Genomic DNA, 23,008 nt, shown 5'->3' on the forward strand with positions numbered 1-23,008 from the left:
TTCTGGTTCCCAGAAGCTGCCGCATTCCTTAGCCCGGGTCCCAACTTGCTGTCTCCATCTTCTTATTGCTTTTCTGATCTTTTTTGGTGTTATTGGTAGTGGTGTACTGGGGATTGAACCCAAGGCCTTTTTACCGGGCTATATCCCCAGTCCTCTGAAATTTCTTTGAAAGTTTTAGAGAGTCTTACTAAGTCACTAAGTTGTCTCACTGGGCTCCAACTTGCCATCCTCCTGCCCAGTCTCTCAAGTGCTGGGGTTATAGGTGTGTGTATGCACATCTGTCCTTCTCTGGCCCTTCCAAGGCTCCATGTGATGACACTGGACCCACCAAGATTATTCTGATTCATCACATAATTCTCAACTTCACCATGGAGGGGAGGGAAGGAGAAGTAAAAAGAATTAAGATGTAACATGTGTATGTTCTAAACCCCTACATGATGAGTGTATTCATTACCCACCACAAACATGTAATAGGAAAAAAATCTGAAAGTCCCTTTTGCCAAAAAAGGTAACACATTCAACAGGCTTCAGGCTATGCATCTTTAGTGGCAATGGGGTGGGCATTCAGTCTATCGTGTATGTCAGGCCATTGTCAAAGTACAGAGTCTGAAATCAAGTAAAGCTTCTCCGTGGGTCAAGGAGAGGTTAAGTATAAGTGATATTGTCATCATCATCATCATTAATATAATGTATTCCAAACCACGTTTGGAGTACAGCTGATGAAATCCTTTCCTCTGAGGACCTAGAATTCTCTGAATGTGGGGAATGCCACTAGATGCCTTTGACCTTGATGGAACCAGGCCCTACCACATATGAGGTGCCCAGTATCTACTTCTCAATGAAATCATTTGGGCTTTGTATATGGTGGAAATAGCAGTGATGAGGGAAGATCATAGAAATCTACAAAAGACATTAAACCTGCATTGTATCTTCCCCAACATAAACTGCTTCCTATTTTTTTGCAATGGGTGTTTTGATGGTTAAGTGCTCCTTGATAAATATGATGTGAGGAGGCGATTGGTTATAAAGCCAAGGCAGAGAAAATGCAGGATGCCCTCAAGCATCTTGTGGCAATAGAGGAAGTGCTATTAAAAAACAACCCACTAACCGAATGGAAAGGAACCAAGATGGCATGTGACAAGGGCACAGAAACAGGGGTTGTAGGAGCTCCCCATGGCTGCAGCTGATGTTGGATTAAATCCCAGAGTGTAAAATACGTATCCAAGAGTTTGCGTAGTGTGGGATTGTGGGTGAGATCCTGGGATAGACAAAAAGACCTTAGTGCAAAAACAAGGGAATTCCAAATACAGACTGTAGGTTAGCTAGCACTATTGTACTAAGATTAGTGACTTTGTTTTAGTAATTTTACTATGATTTGGTGAAATGTTAACATCAGGAGGTGCCTCGTGTGTTGGTCCCATTATGGTTTAGATCTAGAAGGTGTACCCCAAGGGTCCTGTGTTCAGAGCCTGTGCTCTTGGAAAGTGAGTGGATCCCCCTGGCGCTGTACTCGTGGGTGAGTTCTGAGCTGAGTGCCCTGTTAGGAGATGAGGCCTGGTCAGAAATGCAGGCCACTGCGGGAGAGACCTAGACAGGCGCGTCTCCCACCCTGCCCCTCCTTCTGCTCTCTGCTTCCCCGACCACCATGATGTCCTTTTACCTTGCCATTCCTTCCTTGAAACTGGCTGTGAACTGAATCTTCTAAATACTGTGAGCCAAGAGAAACCTCTTTCTTTAATTTGTGCAAGGCAGGTATTATGTCTTAGTGACAGGAAAGAAAGACAGGTACAGACCTCGAAGTCTCAAATTGCTTTTAAATAAAAAGTTAAAGCTGAAATAGAGCTGGAAGGTGGTGCTGACAATTTTCTTCATGACCAAATGCTGAGTTGTTATAATCCTGCAGATCAAAGCATGTTTTTTATTGTAAAGAATAGGAGTCTCATGTAAGTTTGGCCCTTAGAGTTCCCGCCTGTGTTTCTACCCTGATATCTTCTGTTTGAGCTTCTTCACAGCGTGGGCGACAGGTATGGAAAAGATGCTGCCTTTTAAGCTGGGAAACAGATGTTTGAGGAGAAGGAATGACTTTCCGAGGAAGGAGAAGGAATGATTTACTCCTTTCCGCTCCCACTCTCACTAAGCCAGGCAAGGTGCCAGCCTTCCCATGCATCTGTCTTGTAGCTGTTAAGGAGATACCATCTTGGGTCTGAACTAGGCCACTACTCTTGATTTTCCCTGCTCCCGGCCTCCTGGCTTTAGCCTTGTTTAGCTGTGCCACGAATCCAGCCTGACCCGTGTACAGAGGTTTTCTCTCCAATGAGTGAAATCTTCAGCAAGGAGGCATCGGCCCTTTCCTCTCCTCATACTGTGTTTGAAAGAACCACCAAACTCCGCGAGTCTACAGCCTTATTTGCATGTGTCTAAAAAGCTTTGCCTATTCCTTTTAACTCACCTTGATCAGCCAGCATAGCTAAGGCATGACAGGGTCATGAAGTTTTTGAATTTTTGGATGATTCAGGTTTCTTGCACTTCAAAAGCACCTTTGATAATGGCAGAGTTGTGGGCAGAGGAAGAAATAAGCAATCCGGGGGCTGGAGCTCACTCGCACACTATTCATTCCTGTGTTTTGATGTGTTGACTTCATTTGTCACTGCTATCTATATCTAATTTGGGGCTATAAATATGTCTATCAGAAGTCTGGGTGAAAAAATAAAAGCAGATACATCGCCCTGTACATCAAGGCCCTTTTTTCTTTCCCAAAATATGCCTCACTGAAAGAAAAGCACATCACCTGGGTTTGCTTGCTACAGCTGAGGTAGCACAGTAGCACCGACTGCAGGTTTAAATAAAACAGAAATTGCTTTTCTGACAGTCATAGAGCTTCAGAGTTTGAGGTCGAGCTTGGTTTCTTCTGGGGCTTCTCTTCTTTACCTGTAGCTGACTGTCTTATTCTTCTGTACATGTCTGGGTCCCAATCTCTTCTTCTTAAAAACACAGGTTTACTGGGTTAGGATCCACACCAGTGACCTCATTTTAGCTTAACTCCTCAAAAGTCTTATCTCCAAATTGAGTCACGTTCTGAGCTCCTGGGGCTAAGACTTCAGCTGATGGATTTAAGAGAACTGAGAATGCTGGCACATACCTATGACCCATCGCTCTGAGAGGCTGAGGCAGGACGAGTACGAGTTTGAGCCGAGCCTAGACAACTCAGTGACTTTGTGAAACCCTGTCTTAAAATAAAGAGTGAAACAGGGCTGGGAGTGTTGCCTTGTGGGACGTCAGGACCACTGCCTGTCCCGTGCTACTCCTCTCCGGTTTCCTGCACTATGCCCTGATGGTCCTTTTGTCACATCGCTCTGGAGACGTTGCTGTTGCCCACACTGTGAGCCCCTACACTCAGCCCAAGGCAGTTGGTGACCTTGTCTTCTTGCAGTGCATTTAGGGTATCATGTGCCTCATTCAGTCCTACAGTAGGTTCTGAGAGTTTACTTGACTCCAGGGGTAAGAATAATTTTTTATGGATTAGATCAGAAGACAATGGGTGTGGCTATTTGAAAATGTAGAATTTGTTGTTATTCAAGTGAGGAGAAACCTCCCACACTGGGAGACACCTCCCACTGAGAAAATGACCCGTCACTCAGATCCAAGAGGCAGGCCCAGGGATATGTCAGCACACAAGACCACATGGGGACACATCAGGACTGGGGTCATGGAGGGAAAAAGTAGACAGAGGCCTTTACTGTGCTTACTGCAGGAAGGAATAGGTGAAAGGGGTTTAAGATTTGCTTGTTACAATAATTTTATCATGCTCTGGGCTGCGGGGGGAGGGGTGGCGGTGGTACCTGGGCCACAGAGAGAGAACAACTGGGTGTGAGCTTCAAATTGGTGTGTTTCCATGTAAAAGGCGAGCTCAAGGGCCAATGGTTTATCGTCCTGAAGGACTTGCTAGCCCTGGGAAGCAGAGTCTAAAACACCAGAATAAAAGGACACGCTTAGTAGAAGGCCACCCACAATTGTCCACTTCCATGAACTGTTGATTGGTGCCCCTGACTTGACTGGGACTCATCTGTTTCATCCCCCTCAGTAGACTGAGACCATGTTGCGTAGACTGACAAGGTAGCCTGTGACTGAGCCAGTAGGAAGCAGCAGACCCTGTTGAAGGTCTGGAGGAAGTCAGGTGACTCTTCAGGAAGGTGACGGTCTGCTCATGCTCACTTCCCTGTGAGGAGCAGTGAGGAGCCCCACGGTGGTCTGGACCACAGTGCCCCCTGCGTGTGCCAGCTGGGAGAAGGGGCCAAAGCTTCCGGTGGGAAGGACTGGTAGACATGTGGGGCAATGTAGCCTTAGTGAAAATGTGAGTTGGGCAAGGACTCGGACAGACAGCAGACAGACAAGGCAGGGCAGTTCTGTCTTGACTGGGATCAAAACAAGGATGGCAAATAAGGAGTTTCCAGACCTCAGGGACTCTGCTGCCTGGGAAGGTTCAGACCAGTGCAGTCAGGGTTCTTTTAGTGTCAGTGCCTGAGCCATCTAAAAATTAGATGAAACAAGGGCATATGAGGTGGAGTCTGGGACCCGTGCAGCAGGGACATGTCAGCAAAAGGCCCCTGGTGACCAGGGGCCTGCGTGAGCTTCCTGTGGGTACCAGTTTCTTGGATGGATGAGAAAGATGGGAAATGTACCTGTACCACGGTGTGGTAGCTGAGGCATCAGAGGAAGCATCTAGACAGCCTGGTGCTCTCTGTCATGGTTTCTGGGCAGTGGTTCATTCACAAAATCAGTGAACAGTTACTCTGCACTGTATTCTAGACACTGGGAACACAGTGATGAGCCAAACACACGTGGCCCCTGCCTATTGCTCAAGGTGATTTGATGGTAGAGTTCTAGTCCTTTAATCATCATATGGACAGCACACTAGTATCCTTCTGAGTGACCACCCTTGGTATACTGATAGTTTCACTGGGTCTAGGAGAACCACATGTAAAAATCCAGACATATATTCCACAGTGGGTCACACTAGTGCCACACCCAATATGACTGAAGAGGCCCCTAGCTCAAGCCCGTCCTTCTGATTTATGTTCTCTAATCCCTCTCAACAACCTTGTGAATTAAGATTATGGTCCCATTTTATGGATAAGAAAACTGATTCCAGAAAGCTTGAGAAAGTTGTCAAAGGTCACCAAGAAGAAAAACAATTCAAATTCAGCTCAATGTGTGTATCAGTCAGTGTCCCCATTGCTGGGGCACAAGACCCAACACCTTTACGTTAAAGAAGGAAAGGTTTAATTTGGCTTTTGGTTTCAAGGGATTTGGTCTATGGTCAGTGGCTCCAAGGCAGAAACATCATGACAAAACAGAGTGGCAGTGCAAAGAGACTTAGTACGTGGTGTTTGGAATACAGAGCAGGGAATAATGGCAGAAGGGAAGGAAGGCACCCATGGTCATACCTCCACGACCACCCAGACACGCTGAGAAAGGTACTTTACTAATTCTTTAGGTGACTCATAAGTTGACAATTAACCATCATAGTCTGACTCTAAAATCAGCCTTGTTTCCTAAACCTCTGACAAATCCACAATCCAATGGAGGATGAATCTGAATTGTTAACTTGGTTAAATCATTTCACTTGCTAATAAGGTTGACATCTACGTCTAGGTTTGTAAATATACGTTTCTTAGTGGCATTTTGACTCAGAGTTTAACTTAATGATATGGATACACCCAAAAGATGAGTGTATAATTTTCAGGTTTTAAAATTTTAATGAATAAATAACAACTCTATTCTTTATCTGGTTTAAAATGTTAATGAATAGCTCCCTTTCTAATTGCAAAGCTGTGTATTTAAGAAAACCTGTCACTTCAGAAATATCGAACTGTGAGGTTTCATGTGTTGGTTTTATGTAAACATAGGAATTGAGTAATTATCATCCCTGCTAGTCATTAAAATTCAAACTTAGATAAACAATAAGCAGAAATGGTTTTGTTCATTATTATTCCTACCAAGTGCGCCGCTTATAATATCCCTTGCTTCTTTTCATGATTTCTTTTGTGGATGGTCCTTTCCTTGTGACGACAGTCAGTCCTTTCAGTGGAGAGCTCTTTGTCTGATGTGTGGCTTCTTTTCACTTCTATTTTCCAACCAAATTACCACTTCATGTGATAGAAACAGTGGTGTCAGATAACGAAACACACAGTTATGGTTGCAAGACCCAGCGTCCTGGTGTTGGCTTACTCCCTGACTTAAGTTAAGGGGTTCACCAACCCTGCCCTTGGCCTCACTGGGCTTTGGTTTACACCAGGTGAGCACGCATTCATTTTGTCTTCTCGCAGACATTTCTGTGTATATAGATGTCAAGCATTATACTAGGTGCTGAGCTTTTTCATCTAGTAGTGAAAAAGAAGTGGATGAAATCTCTGTCCTCATGGAACTTTGCCAAATGATCTTACAGACAAACTGTAAAATCACGGTTACATTCATTGAAACGAAGGGGATTGTGTGACTTGTGAGCCATTGTTGTGAGATTTGAACACTGAAAGATCAGGAAAGCTTCCTCAGAAGAAAGGATGCTTAAAATTTATCTCAAGGAAGAGTGGTCTTTAACTAGTTAAAGAAGGGAACAAAGAAAATTCCAGGACCACAAAACAGGTTGTGCCAAAGCCCTGTGGCAGAAGCAATTGAAAGACTCTTTTGCCCGAAAGGGAGAAAAAGGGGAATTAGGCTATGAAATGAGGTAGAAATGGAAAAGTAAGACATCTTTGGAGCTCCCTGAGTAGCACTGCTTGTGCAGCTCTCCTAGGGATGTGAGATGTGTGGCCAGTTTATAGGTTGAAGACAGCATACTCAGCGGCTCAAATCTCCATGCGCCTTTCCCTGGCTTGCTCCTTCATACTTTCTGCTGCTTTACAGGGGAAAACCCTGGGGAAACACAGGTTTGTGCCATCAAAGAACCTTCCTGAAGTGCTCTTCACAAAAGGACATCAGGAACTTGGAGCTTCGACAGTAATCCCCCAGGTCTGTGATTTCACACACACTCATCTGATTCTCCCCGAAACTGTAGAAGACTCAAAGAACACACACTCTCCCTTTCATGTATAACAATCCATAGTTTGTATTTCAAAGTGTTTAGCTCCATGCAATCTGCTTGTAATTTTCGTTTTATGTTTTAAAAAAGAAAGGGAGGTACAGGAGAAACAACCCTGGCAATCTTCCCCCAGGGAAGACTGCTTCTGTCTGGAAACAGCTGTGTCACGAATCTCAATCACCAGCTTCTGGTAGAGAAGTTACTCTTCCTGCATTGGGAATGCAGAGACCAGCTCCAAGAGACTTACAGTTACCTCAATTCCAGGATACACGCACACACATTTGTACTGAACATTGAACCCCAAACTTTTGCACTGAGCTAGATCCTCAGCCACCACCCACTTTTTTGGGTATGTTTTCCTGTGAGCAGGACCTCACTAAGTCACTGGGTTTCTCAGGATACACTTGAATATGAGATACTTCTGCCTCAGCCTCCCAGATGCTGGGGTTATAGGAAATGCACCACCACATCAGGGTTTGGGATCCATTTGGTAGCTGACCACAGAAAACACTCAAGGCTCAAGTGTAACTGGGCTGGTGAGAAAGCTGAGTTCAGCCTCGAGGCAAAGCATGTAGGTGTAAAACACAGCTGAACTCAGGGTACGAGGGTCCAGGAGGCCACAGCTGTACTAATCTCCTGGAAAACCCCCAAGAATCCAGGTTTCTGTTTCAGTCTGTGGCTCTATTTGGATGGATCAGGTGTGAGGTTATGCATTTTAAAGCTAAACTGATGCGTCACTGGCAGGTAAACAGTGTGTGTATTTGAGGCACACAAGCAATGCTCTGTTAGCTGCATACACTGTGCAATGTTCACCCCGAGCTGGCTGGCGTATCCCTCACCTTGTGCAGTGATATACAGCTACGAGGAAGTTGCTGAAGTGCTGGTCATCAGTGTTGTCACGGGAAGGAGGGGGAGGGGTCAGAAGGAAGAGACGAGAAGAAAGAAAAGGAGGAGGAAGGAATGAAGGACAGATGAGGAAGAAAAAGAGATGACAGGAGGGAGAGAAGAAAGCAGAAAGCAAAAAGGAAAGAAGGAAGAGAGGGAGGAAAGAAGAAAGGGGAAGGAGATAGGAAAATGGACAGTGGTAACTGTAAAGGCAACGGACTTGTTAATTAGCATTTCACAGTATACCTTAGAATCAAGCCGTCATGTTATGCACCTCACATTTATATGCAATCCTTACTCACTGAGCACACTGCAAAAAGCCTGAGGAAGAGAACCCAGAGCAATCGAGCCACCTGGGGTGGGGACTCTTCTTCCTTGCAGGGGACGGGGATGCAGGAACATCAGGACAACCTGAGGCCCAGAGCTGGGTGCTGCCCAGCCGCCCGCGGCTCACATTCCTGCTCCCCAGAGTCCAGGCTCTGTCGTTCTAAGGAGATAGAGGGGAAGCGGTGAACAGCCTGTCCTTACCCAACAGCAGACACAGGGTTTGGGGGTCACAGTGACAATATTAGAATCAGATCAGCTTGTGAACAGAAACCCTACATTTTAAACAAATTTATTGAGATGCAATTTATGAATAATAAATGCATCCATTTAGAAGTACAGTTTGAAATGATACAGAATTTTAAAAATTTAGATAAATAAATAATAAAAAGGACTATAGTTTGATGACTTTTGACAAATGCAAAGCATTTGTTTTATTAACTATTAGTATTTTAATTCTACATTTATGACATCAGTGTGATCATTTGGTACATTCATAGCATCCCCTGTAATGGTGACAGAGAAGATATCCCGCTTCAGACGGTTCCTTTGAGTGAAGAGCAGAGGTGCACATCTGTCAGCCTGTACACTGAAGAGGGTGAGGTGAGAGGGTGCCAAGTTTGAACCCAGCCTGGGCAACGTACAGGCTTGTGGAGACCCTATTTCAACATTTAAAAAATAAAAAAGTGCTGGGGATTGTCTTAGTTACTTTTTACTTATTGCTGAGACAAAATAACTGATGTCCAAAGTTGGGAAAGGAAAAGTTTATTTCTTACATTTTTGGAAGGTTCAGTCCATACTCAGTTGGCTCCAAGACAGAGTGGCATGGCGGGGCCACAGTTCTTGGTGGCTGCAAACAGCAAGGTGGAAACCAGCAAGAGAGCAAGACGTGCCTTCTTCCTGCCATTACATCACATCCTGGCTCCACCCCTATGTGGGTGGAGCACTGACACCTTCAATCCAAGCACTAGACAATGAACCACTCACAAATGCACAATGCAAACACATGAGACCCGGGGGCCACAGACATAAACCATGACAGGGATATAGCTTACTACAAAAGGCCCTAGGTTGGATCTGTAATGCTGTAAAAATAAATTAATTTTAAAAATTTAAATACAATTTGAAAAGTGCAGTGATAGAGCCACTGCCTAACATGTGTGATGCCTTGGGCTCAACTCTGTGTACTAGAAAAAAGCAAAATACCCTATGTGACCTTTCACAGTCACCCTACAACTTAACACTCACCCTAGGCCGTTACCAACCTGATGTCTATCCCAGGAGGTGATTTGGTATTTTCTGGAACTTGATATATATGAACTCAACTCTTTCACTGAAAAGAATTTTTATCTGATATACTTTTACAATTCATTCATGTTTTATAATATACTAGTAATTTTATGTTTTGCTATAGCAAAACATTGTATTATAATACAATGCTTGAGGCTGGGTAACTCTTACAAAGCAAAGAGGTTTATTGTGTACACAGATCAGGGCAACACTCCCTTCATGAGAACTAGTCAGGGTTCTACAAAAACTATAGCAGAACTCTTAAAGACATAGCTACTTCCCATTGGACCAGACCTCTAAGAGTTTCCACACCACCTCATACATCACCATCCTGGGAAGAAACCTCCAAGGCATGAGCCCTGGGTGCACAAAATGCTTTCAAACTATGCATATGTCAGCACTTCTGTTTGTATCACTGAGTTGAAGTCTGTAGGTTGGATGTAACACAATTGATCTGTTCTTTCATTTGCTGATAACTATCTGGGTTGATACATGGCTAGAGAGGTGCCCTAAACATTTGAGTACAAATCTTAGTGTAGACATAGGCTTTTATTTCTTTGGAATACTTGGGAGTAGAATTCTGGTGCACATTAGTGGCCATGCATTTTCCTTTCCCGTCAGCAAGAATGAAATTTGTGGATGCTCTACTTCTTCGCCAAGAGAGCGTGCCCTTGGGTGTGTCCTGGTGGGTTACGGATGCATGACGCCGTGGCCTTTGCCTGGTACCTTGCCCTTCTTTCCCTCTCATACTGTTCCTCTCCTCTGCTTCCTACCCACCATGAACTAAGCGGCTTTACTCCCACATGCCCTTCTGCCACTGTTTCTTGCCTTGGTGCCAATTGGCCATGTACGGAATCCCCTTAACCATGATGCAAATGAAGCCTTTTCCTCCTAAAACTGGGTGTCTGGATTGTATCCAGCAATGAGGAACTAATCCAGGGAGTAGAGGCACATTTTTAAAAAGGTTTTCTAAACTTCACTTTCCTTGCTGCTTGCAAAAGGGCGTATCTCATTTGTAACTATTTTAGGAATGAAATGAGAATACTTACAAATAAGTATACAGGGCCTAATATCCAAGGATCAATAAACATTAGTCCGTTTCTCACAGTAGTTTGCACCTCTATTGCAAATCAGGGCAACTCGGAAGCTTTTAAAAATACAGCTTTCTGGAGCTCTGTCTTATCAGTTAAAGGAGCCTCCCTGGGCATCCTGGAGAGGGCCTGCTCTGTGTGATTGGATTCCTCTGGCTTCTTTACAGGACCCAGACTGGATCTGGCCAGGACTTAGTGCCATGAAGTTGAAGAGCTGTGGTTTCTCTGACCTTGAGTACTGAAGGGTGTGTGTGTGTGTGTGTGTGTGTGTGTGTGTGTGTGTGTGTGTGTGAGGCAAACAGCAGAGGGGCTCCAAAGCTGCTGCAGTGACCTTTGCAGGCAACATGGCCAGGTAGACATGTTTGCAATTTCCAAGGCATCTGTGCGGTGGAAATGGGATTTGTAGTAATAAGGTCTGCGACACAACAGGCTGTATCAGCAGGCAGGCCGGCCGCAGGCTGACAGGGATCACAAGCAATCAGCCACAGCAGGCTGGCAAGGCAGCTGCAGTCCACTTTGTCACTTCTTAGGCTGGCTTTGTGTGGCTTAATGAGGCTTTCCCAGGCTCTGCTCTACAGCCAGCTGGCAAACTAGTGGGATCAGCCAGAGGGTGCTGTGGAAGCCCCCCTTTGAGGACCACGTTTATGCTCAGAGCCCTTCTGCTGTCCTCTGAATTTGATGCAAAGAGGGTGGGAAGCCTGGCCCTCCCTTTCCAGGCAAGAGCCCCCTGCTATTGGCAGCTTCCCAGGGCAGGATGTGCCTTAGCATTCCAGTGGCTTTGGTTTCTGGAAACACTTTGAATCAAATTCTGAATAGCTTTAGTGATTTTTTTCCAGGCAGAGAGAGTACCCAGGCTGGAAAATGACTTCCCCAGACTTGAGGTCACAAGCCTTTTTATTTTTATACTTCCCTCCCATGCCCAGCCTTCTGTTGAATAGATGCTGAGTGCTTTCTAGGTGAATGGAGCTGAGTGGAAATCAAAATTTTTAAAAGATTTGGGTATAACACACCCAGAGGCCAATGGAGCCGGACGGGTTGGGTGATGGCATTGACCTTGGCCCTCAGCCATGCGGCCTCCTTGGTTTCTGCTCCTGCACCTCCTCAGGCCCATCCTCTCAGAGCTCTCCCTGAAGTGCTCTGGTGTAACCCCTTCCTACAGCTCTGCCCTGTGCATCCAGCCTTTGCTTCACCTTCTGAGTGTGATGGGAACAACAAATTCACATTGGCTAACTTTGCATACTCCCTCCCCTAAAGGATAAACGGAAGTTTGGGATTATCAGTATCACCCTTTTGAGATTTCCCTTCTTTAGGGATGGACTATCCTCTCCCACCCACTAAGACTAAAACTAAAACCACTAAGATTAAGTAACATTCCAGGGCAAGATCCTTCTTATATAAGATCATCTTCACCGTTTTGAGTCATCTCATCACCCCTGGCCCATGTGTCGTAGACGTCTGGGTCTTCTGCTAACCTTGAATATTCCATTAATCCCTCATATCCTTATACAAAATGAATAGTGGCTAGCTTGGAGGGCCACTGTCTCTGTCCATCCTGAGGCACTGACCCCTAGTTTCCCTTCATGTATTACTAAATTTATCTCCATTTCTTATCACATTGTTTCATTGTACCCCACATACAGGCAACTGGGCATCTTGGCGAGGTCCTTGATACAAATGAACTGATACTGAGTCTCATAACTTCTCTCTGCCAAATAAGAATTTAATCCGAACCAGAAGACCTCAGGGCTGTCTCTCATGGGACCCTCAGGTTGTATGTTTTCAGAATATGTGTAGAGGACCCTGTTTGGAGAAGGCCCTGGGAGGAACCTCACTATCTCCTTCCATTCCAGTTTTCCCACTGCCCTGAAACTAACTCCAAATTCAGTGATCTAAAGGAACTCATTATTCTTACAGTATGTGGGCAGAAACTGGGACAGATACAAAGGGATGGTTTGTCTCTGCTTTGTAATACCTGGGACCATAGCTGAAAAGGCTCAAATGGCTGAGGGTGACACCTATGGCTTTTTTATTTTAAAGACAGTAAAACTAACCATAACAAAACATAGCAATGCAGATCAGAAGAAAACAATGTAAGTGACACAGATTTCAAAACAAGAGAACAAGAGATCTACTGTGGCTACCATAATGTCTCTGGTTTTCTTCTAAATAGTTATTTCATCATGCATAATATAACTGTCATTAAACTATGTAGGAGAAGTTCTATGCATGTATAAACCTCTACATGTATACCTATCCTTTCTGCATCAGAGGGAAAAACAAAACAAAACAGATTACTAGAAAATCAGGAAATAAAAAGAACAAATAAATAACAATAACAACACAATGGCGATATAGGCCTTTAAATCAAAGAGGTAGTAGCATATCTAGGGTTGTTATTTTACATAATGATCTTCAAGAGTTTCTCAGATCACCAGACACTAACAGGCAAAATTGTTCCAATCCCATGAATATTAGCTGTTTTGATCCAAGAACTTACTGAATTTGTAGCACAATCATCTTAGCTATCTTAAGTGTGTTTATAGAATTTTAGATATTTTTCTTTTCTCTTCCTTTTTCTTTTTCCTCCTTTTCCCTGAGATATTTTTTTCACCTTTGAGCAGATTCTTATCCTTCCACAGTATTTATTGAGAATTTTGTATCTTATGTACTCTTACCATTTTTTAAGACAGTGCAGTACTTACACATATGAGTTTGATTTATTTCACTCATGAGAATGGTCTCAAGTTGCACCCATTTACTTATAAATATCTCAATGTGGGGAAACAGAGCAAAGATGGTGGATAGATAACAACTGGCTACAGAGGCTCCCTGAGATAGTCAACTTAGAATTCAACATAATACAGAGTGGGGAGCCCCAAACAGAGGGAGATGAATTCTCTCATTCCAAGAAGAAATTAATGTGAGAAGAACCAACCAAACATACAGTCCAGATGCTATTGTTGGAACAGCTAAAGGTTCAGTGTTCCCACCGCAGTGGATGACTTGCTGACCGTCCGAGGTCCTGCCGCGACTTGCTGAGCCATCCAAGGTCCCACCACTTCGACTCACTGGAAGTGCAGTTACACTGAGTTCAGGGATCAGCAAGCTGAACAGAGAGCTGAGTTGGCAGGGTGCCTGTATTGACCTGTGGTGAGGGACCAGAGTGGAGCCATTCCATAGAAAGGGGGGCTCCAGTGGACAACATTCTGGGACTGGGCAGGACTGGCAAGTACAAGGGGCAGCAATGACTTCAGTCAGTTGTTCCCTTCCTGAAAGGGATTAGTGGAGTGAGGTAGGCCTGGGTCACATGACCTGGCTAAGCCCCAATAGGTTATCCAAAGTCAAGTCCCTACCACAGTGGCACACACTAATCACACTAACCCAGTGAAGCCTCAGAAGTTTGACTGACCTGGAGGGGAGGTGGCACAAAGCAATACAATGCAGGCAACAGACACTTGACTGACCTGGAGGGGAGGGGCCAGCATACACTGTCCCTGTCTGCAACTCACGAGCACATGACAATGGGAAGGATCATCTAGCCTGTGTGCTTCAGAAGAATTGTAACCAACAAAGAAAGAAACTAGGGCCTCCTAGAAAAAACAAAAAAGATGGGAAGAGGAAGCAACAACAAAAAGTCCTCAGGTCCCAACCCTGAGAACATTGACCCAGAACAGGTAAATACAAAGGAGAATGAGAACAGCAAACATGCAATATCAGACACGGCACCAGTGGGCATAAAGAGATATATTCAGGACCTCATAGATGAGTTCAAAAGTGAAATATTTATCCAAGTGAAGCAAAATATAAGATTAATAAAAGAGATACTAAGCACCTCTCAAGCAGACACAGATGGAAGAAGGGAGGAACTCAAACAAAGGAGAGAACCATTTGATGAAGAATATAAAATACATGAAGCAGATTCAAAGAGATCACCAGCAAATTAAAAACTCTATGGAAAGATGGCAAATCAGTTTAAAAGAAACTAAGGATAGATTATCCAAACTGGAGGACAATTTTGCAATGTGGGATTATGAAAGGGAAAACTTTTTTAAAATAACAAGGAAACGGGGGCTGGAGATTTAGCTCAGCAGCATAAGCACCTGCCTTGCAAACAGGTGGTCGTCAGTTTGATCTTCAGTACCGACAAAAATGAAAAAGACAAAAAAAAAAAAAAAAAAAAACCAAGGAAACAAGCAGTAACAATACAAAGGCTAGAAAATGACAATAACTTGAGAATAAAGAATGTGAAGGAAGAAGCTGGGTTACAAACAAAGGAACTACAAAGGTTATTCACAGAAATAATTAAGGAAAATGTCCCAAACATAGGAAAAAGAAATGATATTCTGATGTATGAGGCATACAGAACTCCATCCACCTACAACCAACATAGAGCTATACCTAGGCATATAATAATCAATATAAGAACAGAATATTAAAGCTGTTAGAGACAAGGAACAGATAACCTATACAGGAAGGCCCATCAGAATAATGGCAGACTTCTCTACACAAACCATCAAGTCAAGAAGAGCCTGGAGTGAAATATTCCAAGCTTTCAAAGCAAATAACCTCTAACCCAGATTGATATACCCTGCTAAACTGTCTCTAGAAATTAATAGAGAAACAAGGTACTTCCAAGGCAAAGAGGAACTTGGGAAATTTGCAACCACCAATCCAACTCTACAAAGAATACTGCAGGGCATTCTAGAGAGAGAGAAAAGTACTATGATTCCAGGAACAGTGGCAGAGAGGCCTCAATGAATGGAGCAGAAAACAGAATGAAGAAGATAAGCAGACAACTGATGGCAAAAAAAAGAGCATAACAAAAATGAGGCAGAGAATGTTGGTTATAATCTCTAATATAGATGGCCTTAATACACTAAATTAAAAAAAAACCACCCATGGAGTAGATCAGGAGGCAGGGTCCACTGAGATGCTATTTATAGGAAATATAATTAACATGAAAGAGAGTACATGGACTGAAAATCAAATATGAGAAAACAATGCTCTATATGACAGAGAACCAGAGAGTAATAGGGGCAACTAGAGCATTACTTGTGGATAGGTTGGAAAGACAGGCTTTAATAGGTAAAGGAATACAATTAGAGATCAAGTCCAGGAGAGAGAAGGTTCAGAAACACTTAGGCAAGTAGCAGGTTGCCCCCCCCCCCAATTTAAAACCAAGGGTCTGGGTCAGACCCAAAAATGCATGGTGTACCCTGCGGAAGTGAAACGGGAGGGGAAGTCTTAAAAATGATGGCAGAAGGCAGTGTTCATAGTGTGTCAGGATTTAAAACCTGCATTGCTCCCACCACTCTGCTTAGGTAGATTTTATTCTATTTTTTCTGATAGATTTTATTCTGTCCCAGTTTGTCTACTTGCATTAGATTTGGGGGCACAGACAGCTATCCCCAAAACATCAGGATATAGCACAGTAATCATCTTTAATTTCCTTTTATCTTAATCTGGAGCCCTATATGATTTATACTGTTTTATTGTGACTGATCTTAGTTAAATCTGTTTTGTTTGATTGCTGTTTGGTATCGACAGATTTTATTCAAAACTGGTATGATTGATAGTATCAAGTCTGAGAGTATAGGCAACTACACTGAAGATGACAAGACTCTACGATACACATTCTGGTTTGATAACTGCTGGTTTTTGAAGTTCTATGCTATATACAAAGTTGTGTTTTTATTAATACTGTTATGTACTGATATATTCAATTATACTATGTCTGGTGATATAGCCAATTCTATTGGAGATAATAAGACAACACAGGAACCATGGTAGAACTGTTTGTACAACGGTCTTATATGTTTTTGTTTCATGTGTTTATAGGAATATATTTAGTTTTGTCTTGCTTTGTTTTGTTTCTCCCTCTAATATATAAAGGATGTAAATACATGTTAAGACTCATGCATGTGTAGAATCTGTAAACAGTTTATGAGAACTGATCTTATGACACATGATGAAATAAACAGATACTTTGAAGAAAAAGAGACACTAAAATACCCAGTGCTGATCCTGGAGGGTAATAATGTGAATTCAGACAATGCTATTATTCTTTGTTCAGAGTGATATTAGCCTGCTTGGGTTTATTGAATCTCAACATAATTGAAAATATGGATAACTGCATGTATGTTTAAGTGTATGGGATTGGTAACCATATTTCTAAGTTTTTGTTGGATATTTGAACAGAACTGGTTGCAATCTCACTGTTTGAATCCCCACTTTATATGCTCCACTTTAGAATCTTGAATAACTGTTTGTAAGAAGACAATCTGTAATCAACAACTAGTGATTTCTTACTGTTCATTTTTTTGAAATTATGTACTATTTCTACCTGTTTTCTGTTTTGTTTAGTCTTTCTTTAAATTAAATTTAAAAAAAAGACACTAAATACCCAGTGCTGATCACGGAGTGTCATGATGTGAAATTCAGCAACACTATTTTTCTTTGTTCAGAATGATTTTAACCTGCTTTAGTTTGTTTAATCTCAACATAAATGAAGATATGGATAACTGCATGTATGTTTAAGTGTATAGGATTGACAACAATGTTACTAAGTTTTTGTTGGACAGTTGAACAGAACTGCTTGCAGTCTCACTGTTTGAATTCCCACTTTACATGTTCCACTTTTGTATCTTGAACAACTATTTGTAAAACAACAATATGTGACCATCAACTAGTGATTTCTTAATGTTTATTTTTTTCTCTGAACAAATGCATTATTTCTACCTATATTGTTTTGTTTAGTCTTTCTTTAAATAAAAATTTAAAAAAAGAAAAAAATAAATATCTCAATGTGATCATTCTTTATAGCTGAGTAGTACTCCATTTTTTTTATTCATCCCTTAATTGATGGGCATTTAGGTTGTTTCTGGCTATTACGAATTGTGCTGCTATAAACATGGGTGCACAAATATAACTGTGATATGATATTTTCAGTTTTTCTAGGAATATGTCCAGAGGTGGTACAGCTGGGTCAAGTAGGACTTCCAATCCCAGCTTTTTGAGGAACTTCCAGCCTGACCTCCACAGTGGTTGCACCGGTCCGTACTCCCACCAACAGTGCAGAAGAGTTTTTTTTTTTTTTTTTTCTTGCAGCCTCTCCAGCATTTGTTGTTAGTAGTTTTATTTATTCTGGCCATTCTTTCTGGAATGAGATGGAATCTCAGTGTGGCTTTAATTTGCATTCCTCTAATGACCTACGATGCTGAACATTTTTTTCATGCATTTATTTGTCATTTATATTTCTTCATCTGAGAACTGTATATTCATCTCAGACACCCATTTTTTGATTGGGTTTTTGAATTTCAAGGGTCTGATTTTTAAAATTCTTTATCTGTTCTAGACACAAGTCCTTTGTCTAAGGGACACTTGACTAATATTTTTTCCCCAATTTGTGAGTTTTCTTTTCACTGTGCTGGAGATCTCATTTGACATGCAAAAACTATTTAATAAGACATGATCCAAGTTATTGATTCTGGGAAATATTTCCTGTTCAATGTGACTTTTGTTCATGAATTCTCTACCTACTCGTATGTCTTCAAGATTTCTACCTATTTTGTCTTCCAGCAGATTTAGTGTTTCTGTTTTAATATTTAGATCTTTGATCCATTTTGACTTGAGTACATGGTGATAGGCATGGGTCTAGTTTTAGTTTTCAGCATATGGAGAGCCAATTTTTCCAGCATTAAAGAGACTATCTTTCTTCCAGTGAATGTGTTTGGCTCCTTTATCAAACATGAGGTGTCTGAGCATGTTTGTAATTGTAGTTATATCTTCTAATTAATTCTATTGATCTTCAGGTCTGTTTTTATTCCAGTACAATGCTGATTTCATCATAGTAGCTTTGTGGTGTAACTTCAAGTCAGGAATTGTGATGGCTCCTGACTTGCCTTTATTGCTCAGAATTGCCTTTGCTATTCTAGGACTTTTCTGGTTCCAGATGAATTTTAGGAATGATTTCTCTAGAACATATTTCTCTGAAGTATGCTAGTGATATTTTGATTGGGATTGCATTAAATCTGTATAATCCTATGGCCCTTGACTGGGATCATTAGGTTCCTGCATTCACAAATTGGGGCCTAGAGAACCACACTGAAGGATGAAGCTTTGCCTAGCTGACCCCAGCTGCTCCTTCGTGTTTCTCCACATGGCCTGGGCTGTCTTCTAGCATGGCAACTTCAGAGTGCTCAGAGACTTCTTATATTGAGCCTTGAAGATCTCAGAGAAGTTGGCAGCATCATTGGAAGACACACAGGGTGGCTTTTGGCACCCATTTTAGCCAGAGAAGTTCAAAATATGGGATATGGCCCCATGTGTCAATGGCAGGAGGGTCATATCATTGGTGCCTAAGCAGTGGTCCCCAACCATTTTGGTACCAAGGACCTGTTTTATGTAAGGCACTGTTTCCATGAATGAAAGGGACGGGGCATGGCCTGAGGATGATCCAAGGGAGCTTCCAATCTAGATCCTTTGCGTGCGCAGCTGACAGTGGGCTTTGTGTTCCTATGAGATTCTAAGGCATTGCTGATTGGCCAAGAAGCAGAGCCCAGGAGGTGACGGGAGCCATAGGGGCTGCTGGAAACAGAGAAGAAGCTTCGCTTGCTCCCTCACAGCGCACTTCCTGCCGTGCCACCTGAGTCCTGACTGGAGGGTTCAGGACCCCTGCTCTAGAATCTCCAGCCCCTTAATTCATCTACGTAAGTCACAGAGTAGGAAGCTGCGCACTGGGGAAGAGCAGTGTATCAAGAGTCATCAGCCCAAGACCCTGTGAGCCCCTTTCTGTCCCCCTCTCAGACCGTACCTGGGATCCTCACAGCCTGCGCTGCTGGATTTCATGGTGAGGCTGAAGCCCCTGGGTCCCACAGTCCACCCTGAGACATTTGGATTTGATTTTCTCCTTGGTGGTTAGAAGGTAGAGAGGTTTCTCCTGCAGGGAGCAGCCACCGCAGGAGGACCGGATCTGGGTGTAATGGACAGTGACAGGGAGAGGACTGAGATGGCCACACCAAGGTGCAGAACAGAGCTGGGCATCTGTGGACACAGAGAGGAGATGAGGAGTGCATTTCCAAACTCAGAGAAGAAGATATGGGAGGAGGCAGCACTTTCAAGAGGAAGGAGATCATCTGGCAGATCGTAGAGCTTGACTCTTGGCCGGGTTAATGAGCTTTGGTGGCTGTCACCCGACTGTGGCTCTTTGGTCCCATGGAAAGTACATCAAAAATGAGGCAGCTGCTCCAAACTTCCTATTGCTAATGAGCCCCAAGTGTGAGGACTTTCTCACCCCTCAGCCTTCACTGTACAGGAAACTTATGAATTTTTAAACATATAGAAAGCGCATTGTTTGTGATTACGTTAGACCTTAGAAGAGAGTATGAACATAAATTTTGAGACGAATGGCAGAGCCCTGGAAGCTTGCCTCTCTGCTTGACTTCAACAACTTATTTCAGTGAATGCCCAGCAGAAAGCATCTTACATACTTCAGTTCTTGAGAAGATGAGACAAGAATGCTGGGGAATTATAAGACAGAGGGGCTTTATTGCAACAGTGAACAGGCTGAAAATTACAAGGTAATGGAATCTCAGTAGGTGGTCCTCCTACCCTGCCATTAGCTAACTCAGACAATGATTGCTACAGAATAGACCAGGGTTACATAAGCACCATGCAAGGTTTCTACACTTTGCATCTTTATCTGGATAAGCCCAGAGCTAATTGCACTCCGGGCAGAGGGGACATTTGGATTCTTGAAGCTTTGACCTCAGTGGGAAAGTCTATAGAATTACACATCTTAAAAATCCTTCGTCCGGTTAGAGATGATTCTCTTCTCTTACGGTTGACTGGAGCCAAGTTGCATTCCGAAAAGGTGGTATAGTTGGCCAGGTCTGGGAGGAGATGCAGATCTCTGAGGATGTATTTTGCAATCTCTGCAGCCTTGGTGATGAGCTGAGCAAAGGCTTCACTCAAGAGCTTCTCCTCTATTCCCCACACCGCAGCCAGGAAGGCTGTGAACTCTGGGGAATGCAGAGGCAAAAGCTCAAGGCCAAGTTACGGGTTATGCACAACAATAAAAACACAGTAAATGGCAACACCACATCAAATTTGGGTGTCCGGTTACGGAATAGTGCTCTGTGTGCATTCTTCTGACCTTTCCTACTACTCACCTGGCAGGTAATCTTCACTACAACACACAGAAGGAAAGAGTGAGGTTCATCATCTCCATGCACAAGATGCTTGAAACACATCATCTCATGAAATGCAGTTAGAGCTCATTAGGAACCAGTTTATGTATTAGGGAGATCACGAAGTCCCACAATCATCTAACATATATAGTTTGGAGAGCCAGGATGAAGGCCAGTGCTGTATTTTGTCCGGATTCACAGACCAGGAGCTTTGATATCTGAAGGCAGGAGACAGACCATGGATGCCCTAGTTCAAGCACCACTGTCTGTTTTATTTTGGGCCCTTGATGGGTTGGATAGTATCCATCCACGTGGACAAAGCTCTGAGGTGGGAGGCAGGCAGCAGCGCAGAAAGACCTGGGGACTAGACTCGGTTCTGTCCTACTTGGGTGAAGCTGACTCAGGCAGGAAGTAGAATTCATTAAACAAACAAACAAAGAAACAAAAAGCCTGTGATCACATTTGCTGTACCATCTGAGAATTGAAAATGAAACTTGAAGAGGACAGCAGACCTCCCTGAAGGATAAATGAAGGATGGACAATGCCTGGGCAACAGGGAATACTGAGGGCAGCCTACAAGCGGGGAGAGGGAAGTCGCTGCCATAACTGACATTGATCAACATGCTGAACTGTGACATTTCAGACCCCTGGGAAAGAGTGACCAAGGCAGCACAGAGGCCTGATGGCCAGGGTTGGGACACTCGCTGGGGTGGGCAGTAGCACAGAAGGAAGATTAAACCATTTCTAGAGCAGAAACCAAGGTAGCACATGATATGATACTGGGACACTGTAAAAGCAGCCATGGCCAGGGCTTGAGAACAGGGCCTGGCTCAGCGTTCAGAAGCCAGGGACCCCAGGTCTTCTAATTCCTTGGTCTTCCTTGCTGAAGAGAAGTGACTGCAGGTGGGCTGATTCTGCAGGTGGGTGTCTGCAGGCCCAGCTGCACAGCAAGGAGGCTGGGAGACTGGGAACCAGCCTAGCAACCAGGGCTCCCAAGGAAGCAGCCTGTGCTTTCTGTTAAGAAAACAAAGCATTGCTTTCACCCCAATGGGAAAAAAAAAGCTTGTCAGATGCAGTGTACTTGAATGAACCAACAGTGTTGCTAACCCCACCTGGGCTGAGCTCACCCTCCTTGGAGACTCCCCAGAGCATGCTAATGAGAAACATTTCCACTTAGTGTTTATAAGCTCACACAAACAAGGGCTGGGCTGTCATCCGCAGTCAAACACAAAGATACAGCTAATTATATAAAATGGGACAATATGAAAACCCAGAGCTATATAAGTGGGAAAGAAGAAGGCAAGGCCAGAGTAGCATTAGGAGTCCAAAGTCCTCTCTGCATATTGGGGTGTCGTCTCCTGTTCCCTTTTTGCTTTGTTCTGAGAAACAACACAATTACCTGACACCCAAGACACACAGTTCAATTCAGCTTACCCATCATTTTGGGGGAATGTATCCTTGCACCTTCAAAAAAGAAGAAAAAAGAAAACTCAAACTAGCAACTCTCCAAAACACAAATTATCCAAACTAGCTTGGTTCTAATGCTACACACATACTTTATATTGTTTATTCATTTTCCTGTGTGCTCAGACACCAGGAGGGTGTGACTTGTGCTCAAATGTGTGGTGTGAGTCATTTAGGGAGAGTTTTATTCTCATTTTAGAAAGAATTAGCATCTACTGAGCATCTAACAGGAGCCAGAAACAGAGAAAGACTTTTGATATGTGGCATCCAATATGATTTCTTGAATCAAACATACTAAGCTAAGCTGTGCTGCGATGGTAAACAACTTCTAAGTCTCAATGGCTTAAACAATGATAATTCTTAGTTTTTTGATCACAGTTTTTTTTTTTTTTTTTTGCACAACAGCAAGTATGTTCTGCGGATTGTGGGATCCAGGCAGACAGAACATCATCCATAATGGACTCACCAGTGACCCATGCTTGACAGAAAGTGAGCTCAGGAGAGACAGCAGGGATCAAGTGCCACACATGCCAGTTCCATTACCAGCTCTTTAAGGGGGAACTCAAGTGGCCCCACCCTTTCCTAAGGATGCCCAGATACAGCAATCAACCCTGTGTGCTGGAGGCAGAGAATAGGAAATACTTAGTGAAAAGCACCAAAGTCTTCCACAGTTTCTAAAATAAAATCCC

The sequence above is a fragment of the Cavia porcellus genome, unplaced genomic scaffold (assembly GCF_034190915.1).
Source record: "Cavia porcellus strain 051 isolate PalLab524CR breed Dunkin Hartley unplaced genomic scaffold, mCavPor4.1 scaffold_23, whole genome shotgun sequence".
In the NCBI taxonomy this organism is placed as follows: domain Eukaryota; kingdom Metazoa; phylum Chordata; class Mammalia; order Rodentia; family Caviidae; genus Cavia; species Cavia porcellus.